A 15138-nucleotide genomic window follows, 5' to 3' on the forward strand; every position below is an offset into this window, starting at 1 on the left:
ACCAAAAGGGGGAAGAGAAATGAAACAAAATAAAGTTTCAGTGGCTGAGAGATTTCAAATGGAGTCAAGATGTCAGTCTGGACGTTATTCTTATGCATTATATAAATATCCCTTTTTAGTTTTCAATGTATTAGAATAGCTAAAAGGAAATATCCTAAACTGTTGAACTGTAATCCAGTAGCCTTGTTCTGTATAGCTAAAGCTGCTGTTATGCAAAATACCAGAAATGGATCGGCTTTTATACAGGGTTTTTATTAGTTTACAAATTTACAGTTGTGAGGCCAGAATAGTGTCCAAACTAAGGTATAAACAAGAGGATACCTTCACTGAAGAAAGCCCGATGGTGTCCAGAACACCTCTGTCAGCTGGGAAGGCACGTGGCTGGCATCTGCTGGTCCTTTGCTCCCGGGTTCTGGTTTCAAAATGGCTTTCTCCAAAATGTCTCTGGGCTTCTGTCTCTCTAGCTTCTCTCCCTCAGCTCCTGTGCATCCTTGCTTGTTCTCCCAGGGCATTTCTCTCTAAGTGTCTGGGAGTCCTATCTTAGCTTCTTCAGGGCAAACTCTTGGCTTCACCTCTTAGCTCAGCATCTTAAAATGTCTTTCTGTCTGCATCTCCAAGGGTCTGGCATCTGTGTTGGCTCTCAGCTCTCTTAAGGACTTCAGGAAACTAACCAAGACCCACCTTGAATGAGTGGGGGGTCACACCTCCATGGAAATAATCTAATCAAAGGTCCCACCCATAATAAGTCTGCCCCTACAAGATTGCATTAAAGAACATAGTCTTTCCTGGGGTACATAACAGTTTCAAACAGGCACAAGTCTTGATTCTTGAAGACAATCATGTAACTGTGTAGCTTATACGGTGTGACTGTGTGATTGTGAAAACCATGTGGCTCACACTCCCTTTATCCAATGTATGGACAGATGAGCAGAAAAATGGGGACAAAAAGTAAATGAATAAAAGGGGGGTATGAAGGTATGGGTTATTTTGGGTGTTTTTACTATTGTTTTTATTTTTATTCTTATTTTATATTTTTTGGAGTAATGAAAATGTTCAGAAATTGTGGCGATGAATGCACAATATATGATAATACTGTGAACAACTGATTGTACACTTTGGATGATTGTATGGTATATGAATATATTTCAATAAAATTGCATTAAAAAGGTATTGAATTTGATAACTGTACTTATGGTAGTGATATAAGTGAATATCCTAATTCTTAGGACAAGTACATGGAAGTATTAAGTGTTTAAGGAGAATGATGCATGCAGACTACTCTTAAATGTTTAGAAAATAGACGGATGGATGGATGGATGGATGGATAGATAGACAGACACAGAGACAGATAAGCAGATAGATAAATAGATTGATAGCATGATACAACATATGTGGCAAAATGTTAAAATTGGTGCAGGGTAACCGTAAGGGTTTTGTATATTTTTGCAACTTTCAAGAGAGTTTGTAATTATTTCAAAATAAAAAGGCTACAAGAAAAACACATTGTAAAAAAAAAAATGAGTTCTAGAGCTTAAAAAAAATTCTAACCTACACCATGAATTTCTTTAGAGGAGAGGAAATTTCTTATACTTATCATTCCCCAATGCAGAGTTTAAGATCATACCTGCAGTTGATGTTCAATAAATGCCCAACCAATGACGGAACTTAAAAAAAAAATAAATATGGGAAAAGGAAATCTTAATTATCTGAAACTTTTAAAAAACTGTAATTATGGTGATGGTAGTATAATCTTGTGAATGTAATTAATACCATTGAATTATATACTTGAAAGTAGTTAAAATGGGAAATGTTATGTTCTATGTATGTTATCATACTATTTTTTAAAAACCTATATAATAAATTGTAGCAAAGGTGCCACACTAATGCAAGAGGTTAATAATGGGGATGGGGGAGTATATAAGAACCCTATTTTCTCCATTATTTTTCTGTAACCTACATCTTCTCTAATTAAAAAAATATATATGTTTAAAAAGCCTACATAATTGAATAAGCTAAATAAATAAGCTTGGAATAAAAATAGATATTACTTGATTTTTATCATGAAGATGGATATAAAATAAACATAGCCTAAATCAGATTAGCATAAATTCTTTATTTCTGTATTAGCCCTGAACCTGAGTCTGCTTATAAGTAACATGTCAATGCAATATCTATCCTTTAATTTGCAGATATTAATTAAGTACTGGCATGGTTTTTAAGTATTGTTCTGCATTCCTTGGGACTAAAGAGACATTGCCCCCTGCCCACAGGTTACAACCTAATAGAAAGGAAATAATGAAGTGAATGTGATAGATCTCTGACAAATGATTCAATAGCTCATTCACCAAACATTTATTGGGAAGGTCCTATGTGCCAGGCAAGTTCTGGTGCTGGACCTAATAGCAGCGGACCAAAATCCTAGCTCTCCTGCAGTTCACTGTGCACGGATATGTCTAGAAAGAGCTTTGCCAAACCAAAATATACTAACACTGCAGAAAAGAGAATACCAAAGAGCAAGGTTCCTCCCTCCCAGCCACAGAAAGCTCAAATCTGTGCCTTAGCAGAATGACAAAATGACAATATCCTCGGCCTTCAGGGTCACCTGAGGGGAATCCAAATGAAGAATGACAAGTAGAACAGGCTGAGATGGCAGGAGAGTGAGGCCCCGATGACCTGGCCCCTGCTTAGCTCTCCCATTCATTCCTAGCCTCTCCTCCAGCCACACTGGACTTGGAGCAGTTTTTCTGGATTGCTTCCTGCCTGCACATCCTCACACATGCTCTTTTCTCTCCCTGAAAGACTCTCACTCTCTCCCATCTTATCCAACCTTCATTTAAACATCATCTCTTCAGTGAGTACTTCTGAGACCACCCCGCACCCCCACCTCAGAAAGAGATGAACCCCTGTCCTTTCTTGAGTGGTTCTGTGGGATGACACCTTGGGGTCTCCAGTAGACTGGTCACTACTGAGGTCAGGGACCAGATAATGAAATTTCTTCTGCCTCTTCAGGGCTGGCTTAGGGTAGGTACTCAGGGCCATTGTTAAATTCAAAGGAATTGGGTGTATAAAAGGTGGCCAGTCGGTTTGACGTGCCAAGCCCTCTACCATGGGACTTGCCCTTATGAAGCTCGTTACTGCAAGGGAGAGGCTAGACTTGCATATAATTGTGCCTAAGAGTCTCCCCCTGAGTGCCTCTTTGTTGCTCAGATGTGGCCCTCTCTCTCTCTCTCTCTCTAACTAAGCCACCTTGGCAGGTGAACTCACCGTCCTCTCCACTAAGTGGGACCTGACTCCCAGGGGTGTGAATCTCACTGGCAACGCAGGATCTGACTCCCGGGGATGAATCTAGACCCGGCATCGTGGGACTGAGAACATCTTCTTGACCAAAAGGGGGATGTGAAAGGAAATGAAATAAGCTTCAGTGGCAGAGAGATTCCAAAACGAGCCGAGAGATCACTCTGGTGGGCACTCTTACGCACACTTTAGACAACCTTTTTTAGGTTCTAAAGAATTGGGGTAGCTGGTGGTGGATACCTGAAACTATTAAACTACAACCCAGAACCCATGAATCTCGAAGACAGTTGTATAAAAATGTAGCTTATGAGGGGTGACAGTGGGATTGGGAATGCCATAAGGACCAAACTCCACTTTGTCTAGTTTATGGATGGATGTGTAGAAAAGTAGGGGAAGGAAACAAACAGACAAAGGTACCCAGTGTTCTTTTTTACTTCAATTGCTCTTTTTCACTCTAATTATTATTCTTGTTATTTTTGTGTGTGTGCTAATGAAGGTGTCAGGGATTGATTTAGGTGATGAATGTACAACTATGTAATGGTACTGTAAACAATCGAAAGTACAATTTGTTTTGTATGACTGCATGGTATGTGAATATATCTCAATAAAATGATGATTAAAAAAAAATAGATTGGAGTGAAGAATGCATGACTATATGATGGTACTGTGAGTTGTTTGTACACTATGGATGACTGTATCGTATGTGAATACATTTCAATAAAACCATTTAATTAAAAAAAAAAAAGCTGGGCAGTATCATAGTTATCCTGCTTGCATCACATTATATGGCAGAATTAAGGACCTAAATGCCAAGACCACTAAACCCCCTGCATCTGATGCCGAGTCTGAGTGGTAACTTTAATCTGGAAGGATTCATAGCTTAAAAGAATAAAAATTAAATAAAAAATAAAAATTAAAAAAAAGTTCCTAAATCTTCACCTCTCTACATTTTAAGTGATTTTTTTTTAAAGGTTTAATACTCAGTAGAGAAAAACTAATCAGATTTCTGACTTTTACAAGCCAGGGTCTAAATCTACAAAGTGACGTGAAATTTTTATGCCTTCATTTTGTTTCAAATTAAAATTACAACAATACAGATAAACCTTGATTTTGTAGACAAATGAGCAGGGGCCCCCTCAAAGCATCTCAGTGCTGAGGGGGCATCTGGTGGGGTCCATCCCCCCAGGCTCCCTGGCAGTTCTCTCCAGAAGCTGCCCTTGCAAAGATGATCATTTGGACGAGGACCCAAAGCTTCCTCTATTGACTGTGGCTGAGAAGTACCAGAACATTATTTAGCTTTCTTTGCCAAAAGAGAATCTAAATTGTGCTGAATCAGAACAACCATAAATGCTGTTTGCTTTTAGGTATTTTACTTTCTCAGGCAGGCTTTCAGAGAATCAGTCTGTGTTCTGGAACTGTGTTTCTGAGAAATAAATACAAATGAGTCAACAGAGTCTATACACAAAATACCTTAGGCTGTTCCAGTCTAGGGCAAGCCAACTGAATACAAATCATGGGTTTTACTGCATTATATAAATCTTTATAAAAAGTGTGCATTAATTGGTGCATGGAAATGTGTAGTCCATACGAAAATGGCAATATATAAAATAATTTATGCTTTCTTCTCATACTTTATCTTAATATTATACCATATATTTTTTCATCTAATATTTTCTGAGTAATAGTAATTCTGTCACTTCTTTCTATTGTTAAATTAATCAAACCAAAGTCAAAGCATTAACTGCTTGTGTATCTTAAAAAATAATCCAACCAGAAAACACTGCTTTCTTAACATTGTGTCACTATAAAGAATATATCTATATATGGGTAAATTACATGGTATTTACCAGTTTTGAACAATTTAAAAATATTACCCCCAAATATATAAAATGTGAAAAGTAAACACTGCCTTGATGGGTTGATCAGTATTCCCCTTGGAAGGAAAATTCAAGACAAGAAATCATTATTTAAAAATGAATAGAAATAACAATAACAAGATTTCAAAAGCATGTGGAGTGTGGACTTGAATGATTCCAAATGGACTGCAGTTTTTAAAAAATGCATTATGTTAGAGACCACCCCTGAGATTTGGGCATGGCACATTAAATATAACTTGGATCCCAGTTTAAAATCTCAACATCAAGCTTGGGAATATCAGAAGTACTTTGAAAATATACTATATATCCAGGTTCTTTCCCTACCCCTACCCTCAGGAAATAAGACTGTCTTCTGAAAAAATAACTCAGCATCATGTCTTCCAACATTCTCGGCAAGGCAACAAGCCCAGAAAAGTCCACGGAGTTACTGATGGCCTCAGAGCTGAGAAATCCAACCCTGAAATCCAATAGGCCCTAATAACAGAGTCTTCAAGGAGAAGAGAAAATATATAACACAACAGAAATCTGCTGGAATATGGGCAATCTCATCCTTTTGCTTAGAGTTTTCAAGCAATGGGAAGTACTGGGATCAACAAATGAGGTAATCAACAAAGAATTACAATGCCAACACCAGAAAGAGAAGAAACGCTCAAGGGTGGGGCTCGGGAACTCAGATTCAGTTTATATCTGAAAAGTGATTTCCTAATCATTGAAGAATACTGGAGGGGCAGTGACGTGGGAAAGAGTGTTTTATTCAGCCGTGCTCAGAACCCGTCGGTGGCTCCGCAGCTTTGCAGAACTAAATATCCACACTCCTCTGATTGACAGCGGGACCCTCCAAGCTGGCTCCATTCTGCCTTTCCAAATTTCTATTCCACGAGTCACTATCTCAGTTCTTTGTAGTACAGCTTCTAGGTTGCTCCTGTTACCTGGAGTTCCTTTTATTCACCCTCTTCTCCTAAGTCCAAATCCTACTTGGCCCAGCTCCACAAAGCCTTCTCCAAATTCCTATGTGAGAGTCCCTTCTCCTCTTTGAGTAACCACATGCCTGTACCACTACTGCCCCAGCCTTTCCCTCCTAGCCCCTCAACTCGAAGTCACCTGGCCTTGCACCCAGCTTTGTGTTCGGTAATCATATGGCCCCAAAGAGGGAGTGCAAGCCAATGCACGGCTGGAGAAGGTCACCCTTAGGTCAAGTAGAAGGCACCACGACACAGAGATTCCCAGTCCACCCCTGCCACCAGTTATTATAATAGGGTGTTGTGGTTTGCTAATGCTGCCATTATGCAAAATACCAGAAATGGACTGGCTTTTATAAAGGGGGTTTATTTGGTTACAAAGTTACAGTCCGAAGGCTATGAAAATGTCCAAATTAAGGCATCAACACAAGTATACCTTCACTGAAGGAAGGCCAATGGCATATGGAAAACCTCTGTTAGTTGGGAAGGCACATGGCTGGCATTTGCTGATCCTGGATTGTGTTCCAGCTCCTCTCTAAACTCCTGTGCATTCTTCAAAATGTTGCTCTTGGAGCGTTTTGTCCTCTCAGCTTCTCTGGAGCAAACACCAGACTAGCATCCCCAAAGTGTCAGCAAAAGTTTGCTTTCAAGGGCTGTCTCCAAAATGTCTCTCTTAGCTGCTCTCCAAAATGTCACTCCCAGCTGCTCTGAGCTCCTTCTGTCTGTGAACTCTTTTATAGGACTTCAGTGATTTAATGAGACCCACCCGGAATGGGTGGGATAATACCTCCATGGAAATTATCTAATCAAATGTCTTGCCCACAGTTGATTGAGTCACATCCACATGGAAACAATCAATCAATAGGTTCCAACCTAATCAACACTAATACACCTCCCCCCACAAGATTGCACTGAAGAACATGGTGTTTTGAGGGACATATACTACATCCAAACCAGCACATAGGGTGACTGCAGATAAGCCACTGCCCCTCTCTGGACCCAACTTCTCCTCTGTAAAATGAACAGTTTGGACCATGCTGTCCAAGGGGATTTTCGATTCTAGGGTTTTATGACTGAAATTGCACAGCATGGTATAGCAAGGCAGAAGTAACCATCTTCAAAGGAGAACATTTTCCTAAAAGTTCCAATGGATGGTTTTATTTTCATTGGTACATGTGAGGTCTTTAAGGATTTCTCAAGAGAACAATGAACAAAATTTAACCCACCAGAGTTAAGAGTTTTGATTTTGGTGTTGACTTTGGTGTTGGGATATTCACAAAAAAAACTATCCAAAGAAAAGATAGCTACTCTTGCTACTCTTAGCCCAGGATGTAAGGCTAACATGTTGGATAAAATCTGGATATTAGTCATGCACAGTTAGATGAAGAAGCCACTAAAAGCAGGCAGGACAGGAAAATGTGCATGGAGAGGAATACTACACAGCAATGAAAATGAACTAGGCTTAACTATCTGTCATAACAAGCATGAGCATCACACTCATATGTACTGTGTGACTCTGTGTAGTGAAGGACTAACTTCACCTGCATAGGGGTCTGGCTACTGTCCCAGCTCCTGGGTGGTAACCTCTCAATCTTTTGAAATTCCCCTCCCAGGAGTGTCTGTTATTCATGGTGGGTCCCCCAGACCACAGTTGATATCTCAAGGTGGGGTCAGCCACTCTGCTAGAAAGGCCAACCACAGGATGAGAGGGTTGGGGCTTTGAGCCCGGACCTCTGGTGAAGGGTGGGAGCCAAGGGGTGAATTCAATCCTATGGCCAGTGATTCCATGCCTGCATAACGAAACCCCAACAAAAACTCTGACAAGCGAAGCATGGGTGAGGCTCCCTGGTTGGTAAAACACACACTGATGTGCTGGGAGGGTGACACATCCTGACTCCACAGGGAGAGGACACAGGAAGTCTCACTTTGGGGGACCTCCCAGACTTCTCCCTGTGCACCCCTTCTTTTGGCTCCTTCTTATTTGTATTCTTTGTGCTATAATAAAACCATAATCACAAGTAGAGCACTTTCCTGAGTTCTGCAAGGTGTTCTAGCAAGTCACCGAAGCTGAGCATGGAATGGGAAACCCCCACATTTGCAGTCAGATGGCCAGAAGCAAGGGTAGCTCTGGGAACCCCAAACTTGCAGCTGGTGTCTGAGGCAGGACAATCTCATAGAGGATGTGCCCTTAAGCCACAGAGACTGACATGAGTGCAGGCAGTTAGCATCAGAACTGCATGGCAGGCTCCCTTTGTAAGATGTTGAGAGATGGGCAAAACTAATCGATGCTCTTTTTCCTGAGCTCATTGTATTCTAGATTTCCTCAACACTTTGGTAATTAAAATGAAATGTATAACAACTGGAAAAATATTGAAGATATTATTTTATTTAACCCATCAATTTCACTTCTGAGAATTTATCCTAATATTCAATGATGCCTGCACATATTTAGTTATAAGGATGTTCACTGCAGGCTTGTTTAAGATGCTGAAAAAAAGAAATAATCTACATGTCCAACAACAAGGAATTGGTTATATATATACATATATACGCAAGCATATATATATATACACACATACATACATAATATACAAATGATATAATACAAATATAAATTAATATAAAGATATTTATAGTACATTATATAAATACACATTTTACATATATGCTAGTACAGCAATACAATGGAATGCTATGCAGCCATTTAAAATTATGGAGAAGAATATCTAATGACTTTATAATGGTGCCAACACAGAGAATGAGGATATATTTGCTGGGCCCCCCTGAGGAACTGGGGGAAAATGCAGAAATGTTGGATTTCCCCAACTGGGTTATTACTGATATTCTCACAAACATTGAGGACTAATAATTTAGTAGGATCAGCCCTCAATCTTGGGGCTTGCCCTTATGAGGCTTGTTACTGCAACGGAGAGGCTAAGCCTAATTATGAGTGTGCCTAAGAGTCTCCCCCAGAGAACCTCTTTGTTGCTTAGATGTGTCCCCTCTCTAAGCCCATGTGGCAGGTGAACTCACTGCCCTCTCCCCACTACGTAGGACTTGACTCCCAGGAGTGTAAATCTCCTTGGCAACCACAGGACATGACTCCCAGGGATGAGCCTGGACCCAGCATCGTGGGATTGAGAAAATCTTCTTGACCAAAAGGGGGAAGTGAAATGAAACAACATAAAGTTTAAGTGGCTGAGAGATTTCAAATGGAGTTGAGAGGTCACTCTGGAGGGCACTCTTATGCGCCATATAGATATCACATTTTAGTTTTTAGTGTATTTGAATAGCTAGTAGGAAACACCTGAAACTGTTGAACTGCAACCCAGAAGCCTTGCTTCTTGAAGATGATTGCATAACTATGCAGCTTACAGGGTGTGACTGTGTGATTGTGAAAACCTGTGGTTCACACTCCCTTTATCCAGTGTTTGGACAGCTGAGTAGAAAAATGGGGACAAAAACTAAATGAAAAATAGGATGGGATGAGGAGTGGTGGAATGTTTCAGGTTCTCTTTTTTACTTCTATTTTTATTTTTTTATTTTTTGGAGTAAGGAAAAGGTTCAAAAATTGATTCTTGTGATGAATGCACAACTATATGATGGTACTGTGAATAACTGATTATACACTGTGGATGATTGTAGGGTATGTGAATATATTTCAATAAAACCGTATTTAAAGAAAAATAATGGTGCCAACATTTACTGAACCTGTATTACTTTGTATGTGTTATCTCATTTAATTCTTACAATAGCTTCATGAAATAAAATACTTGTATTTATATCTTTATGGATGAGAACACTGAGGCATGGAGAAGTTAAAGTAACATTCTCAACACCACCTAGTTACTTAGCAGCAGACCCAGAAAAATTAGGAATGAAACAGATAGTATAGTATTATCTCATTTTATCGCTGTATTTTCTGCTTTATTTTTTTCAAAATATGTGTCTGTGACAACATGACAACAAATATATATTTTCCTTCATAGTCACAACAAAGAGTTGGCAGTGGTGGGATTATGAGAAATTATCATTTTCTTCCACTCATTTATGTGTGCACAGTGGGTGTGTATACGTCCCAATACTAAGCATGGCCCCTTATTCATCAATGTCAATCTATTAAGGTTGCCTATTTGCATAATCATAAAACCCACAGCAAAGCCAGAAGTGCACCAGTCATATCCTGGACCAAATTACTAGGGTTTGCTAATTTGCATAAAGCCCATCTTAGAGCTAGGGTATACATACAAGTTCCCCCAGGAAATCAATCTTATAAGGGCCACTCCCCACTCTAGAGGGCCAGAGCCCTGAGCTAGCACACCTCAAAGGCATCTGCACCCACTGCATCAGGGGTGATACATGCTGCTCCCCAATCTCACCCCCCACTCTCCTAACCCTTGAAGATAGAGGTAGGTTCTTCTGGCTGTGGCTTCTGACCTCTCTCCTGGATCCAATCACAGATAAGGCCCACACAGCAGCTGGGAGGAAGCACCCCTAACATTGTACCCACCTAGACGTAAGGTACTATGTGTGGTCTCTGCCCCTAAACCACAGAAATATACCCCCATGTGAGCTGTAGGTTTAAAAGGAAATGAAGATAGCCTGGATCATTTTGTATTGGATAATCTTTTGTTATGTGGAATGTTTTTATAATAAATACAAGTGATTTGACAAGGCTACCTCAGTTTCCATATCAATATATCAAAGTGAATGGAGTGACTATAACTCAGTGCACTATATGGCTGTGACAGTGTATATTTTTCTCAAGTTTCTTTAATGAATGATGTGGTGGATTGAATTGTGCACCCCAGTTTGGACATGTTCTTATCTTGGTCAGCATTCTGGTGGGGGCACACCCCACTATAAATAGGACCTTTTGATGAAGTTACTTTGGTTAAGGTGTGGCCCAAATGAATCAGGTTGGGCTTTAATCCAGACGATTGGAGTCTTTCTAAACTGAGTGAAAGTCAGATGGAAAGAGAAGCTACAGGGAGCAGACAGAAGCAGGAAGTCAACGAGACCTGAAGAGAAAGGAGAAGACACTGCCATGTGCCAATATTGCCATGCAGTGGAGAAGCCAAGGAACTCCAAAGATTACCAGCCAGACAGAAGATACTGACCCAGAGAGGAAGGAAGCCTTCTAGCCTCTGAAACTGTGAGCCAATAAACTCCTGCTGTTAAGCCAACCCATTGCACGGTATTTATTTTAGCAGCCAGGAAACAAAAAGAAATGGGTAAGATTTTTGCAATCGAAAAAGTGTTTCAATAAAAAATAATTTTCACAGATATTTTCTAAATATCTTGAAAATATTTTAGAAACATTCATTTGTTTAACAAATACTGGAGAGCTGACCAGCTGCCAGGCTACAAAGGGGCAGAAATAGACAAGATTTGGGACTTCTGGGAAGATGGTGGAGTAGGTGAGGTAGAACCGGCTTCTCCTCCAAGAAAGAAACTAGAAAGGGGGCCAGAGGACACCAGGGACTGCAGTTTCAGGGTGTGACCAGCCATAAAGGGTCCCCCACAGTACGTGGAGGGGACACCAACAAAACCAGAAGACAGAAAGCGGCTCGAGTGAGCTTGTTCCCTATATGGACTGCCCCACATCCCAGGCCAGCTGTAGCGAGACAGCTGCCAGACAAAGGAGTGAGCAGCAGCTCTGCACTCCAGTCCATTTACCTTGCTGGTTAGCTGGGGAGGTGATCCTCCAAAGCCAGATGGCAGGAGCTCCCATGAGGGAACCCAGGAGGGAGCATTTGCTCTCCCACCAACAAAGATCCAGACAGGGGTGGGGTGCAATGGCAAGAAGCAGGGAAGGGAGAGGCACCATACCAATGATCAGGAGCCCCTCCTACAACCCAGAGACTTGCAGAGGGAGGACAGAGCAGGCAGGCAGGGCCCATGTTCCATCTGCAGGCTGCCTTTGATTGGACTCCCTGCCTACCTGCTCAGGGCCTGCATCGCAGCCCCAGGAAGGAGATTCCCCAGAGCACACCAAGATCCAGTGCACTGATGGGCTCCCCACCCCGTTTGGACTCTGCCCACCGCACAAGAGAAGTTTGGGGAAGACCTACTTGTGGGTTCCACTTGCTGGCAGGTTAGGGAAGCTGCACTCCAGCAAGCTGTACCTCAAAGAGTGCCACCTGCTGGTAGAATTTTGGGAAACTGCACTCCAACAAGCTATAGCTTTACCAAATTGTATATAAATACTCAAATAACCCTGCACTTCCCAAAATAACCCTACCAAGACAAGCAAATGCCCTGAAGCCAACAGAAAATTATAAAGCACTTGAAAAATCTAGAAGATATGGGTAAGCAAAATGAACAAATAAAAAAGCCGGAAGAGACACAAAATTTGGGGCAATTAATCAAAGAAGTACAAACAAATCTCCAAAACAACTTCAACGAGATGGGTAAAGACATAAAGGAAATCAAGAAGACTCTACAAGAGCAAAAAGAGGAATTTGAAAAAGTAAAATTTTTAAATATCAGACCTTTGGAAATAAAAGACACTGGATCAAATTAAAAATATACTAGAGATACATAATAGGAAATTTGAAGAGGCAGAAGAAAGGATACGTGAACTTGAAGAAAGACAATTGAATTCAAGCACACAAAATAACAAATGGGAAAAAAATAAAAAAAATTGAAATGGATCTCAGAGAAATGATGGACAACATGAAGCAAATAAATATTAGAATCATTGGTGTCCCAGAAGGAGAAGGGTAAAGGGCTGGAAGAGTGTTTCAAGACATAGTTGAGGAAAACTTCCCAAACCTTCTAAGTGACATAAATATGCCCAATGAAATCCAAATAGAATATATCCAAATAAACCTACTGTGAGACATTTATTGATTAGATTTTCAAATGCTGAAGAGAAGGGGAAACTTCTGAAAGCAGCAAGAGAGAAGCAATTCACCACATACAAGGGCAACAACATAAGACTAAGTACTGACTACTCAGCAGGCATCATGGAGGCAAGAAGGCAGTGATATGGCATATTTAAGATACCGAAAGAGAAAAATTGCCAGTCAAGAATTCTTTATCCAACAAAGCTCTCCTTCAAAGTTGAGGGAGAGTTTAAAATTCTCAAAAACAAATGCTGAAAGAATTTGTTAACAAGAGACCTGCCCTGCAAGAAATACTAAGGGAGCTCTACTAGCTCAAAAATAAAAAAGAAAGGAGAAAAAGCTCTGAAGACAAGCATAGAACTGAAGGGTATTAGTAAAGGTAACTTAAAGGAAAAAAAAAGAGAGAGGGGAAAAATATATCTAACAACTAAAAACCAAAGGGTAAGATGGCTGGGTCAAGAATTGCCTTCACAGTAATATCTTTGAATGTGAATGGATTAATCTCTCCAATTAAAAGATAAAGACTGGTAGGATGGATTAAAAAGTATGATCCATCCATATGCTGTTTACAAGAGACTCATCTTAGACCCTGGGACACAGAGACTGAAAGTGAAAGGATGGAAAAAAATATTCAACATGAACTGCAATCAAAAGAAAGCTGGGGTAGCTATACCAATATCGGACAAAATAGACTTTAAATGTCATAAGAGACAAAGAAGAACACTATATATTAATAAAAGGGATAATTCACCAAGAAGAAATAACAATCATAGATGTTTATGCACCCAATCAAGGAGCTCCAGTATACATGAGACAAACATTGGCTAAACTGAAGGGAGCAATAGGCATGTCCACATTAATAGTGGGAGACTTCAATACACCACTCTTTTCTATAGCTAGAACAACTAGACAAAGGACCAATAAGAAAACTGAGAACCTAAACAATATGATAAATGAATTACACTTAACAGACATATATAGATAATTACACCCCAAAGTACCAGGATATACATTTTTCTCGAGTGCCCATGGAATGTTCTCCAGGATAGATAATATGCTGGGGCACAAAACAAGTCTTAATAAATTTTAAAAGATTGAAATTATTCAAAGCACATTCTCTGACCACAATGGAATGCAAGTAGAAATCAACAACCACCAAAGAACCACATCTTTCACAAATATATGGAGGTTAAACAACACACTACTAAACAACCAGTGGGTCAAAGAAGAAATTAAAAGAGAAATTGGAAATTATCTAGAGACAAATGAAAATCAGAACACAACATATCAAAATCTGTGGGATGCAGCGAAGGTGGTGGTGAGGGGAAAATTTATAGCTCCAAAGGCATATATCAAAAAGCAGAAAGAGCTAAAACCAAAGACCTAACTGAACAACTGAAGAGGCTACAGAATGATCAGCAAACTAACCATAATGCAAGTAGAGGAAAAGAAATAAAAAAGATTAAAGCAGAAATAAATGAGCTGGAGAACAAAAAAAACAATAGAATAAATAAAACCAAAAGTTGGTTCTTTTAGAGATCAACAAGATTGACAGACCCTTAGCTAGACTGACAAAGTCAAAAACAGAGAAGACCCAAATAAACAGAATCAGAAATGAGAAGGGGATAATTACTACAGATCCCGAAGAAATTTAAAAAAAAATCATAAAGGATACTATGAACAACTGTATGCCAACAAGCTAGACAACTTAGAGGAAATGAACAATTTCCTGGAAACACATGAACAACCTAGACTGACCTAAGCAGAAATAGAAGACCTCAACAAACCAAAAGGCAAAGTGATTCAATCAGTCATCAAAAACCTACCTGCAAATAAAAGCCCAGGGCCAGATGGCTTCACAAGTGAATTTTACCAAACTTTACAAAAAGAATTGACACCTTACCTGTAAAAGGGGGGTTAAAAGTTTTGGTGTTTTTTTTAAAAATCTTTTTTATTATTCTTTTTTTAAAAAAAAAATTTTGGAGTAATGAATATGTTCCAGTGCTGACTGTGGTTATGAATGCACAACTATATGCTGATACTGTGAACAACTGATTGTACACTGTGGATAGTTGTACAGTATGTGAATATATCTCTATAAAAATGCAGTGAAAAATATAAACAGAGAGATACAAGTGCTGGAGAAAACATGGAGAT

The 15138-nt window shown here is 39.7% G+C and overlaps 1 protein-coding gene across 2 annotated transcripts in view; it reads right to left on the minus strand.

Moving 5' to 3' along the window:
* The window catches only part of LOC119509141 (CCHC-type zinc finger nucleic acid binding protein), a 75530-nt gene that overhangs the window by 33578 nt on the left and 26814 nt on the right, over positions 1 to 15138 (minus strand). The gene's annotated exons all lie outside the window — the stretch shown is intronic.

The sequence above is a fragment of the Choloepus didactylus genome, chromosome 1 (assembly GCF_015220235.1).
Source record: "Choloepus didactylus isolate mChoDid1 chromosome 1, mChoDid1.pri, whole genome shotgun sequence".
Classification (NCBI taxonomy): Eukaryota; Metazoa; Chordata; class Mammalia; order Pilosa; family Megalonychidae; genus Choloepus; species Choloepus didactylus.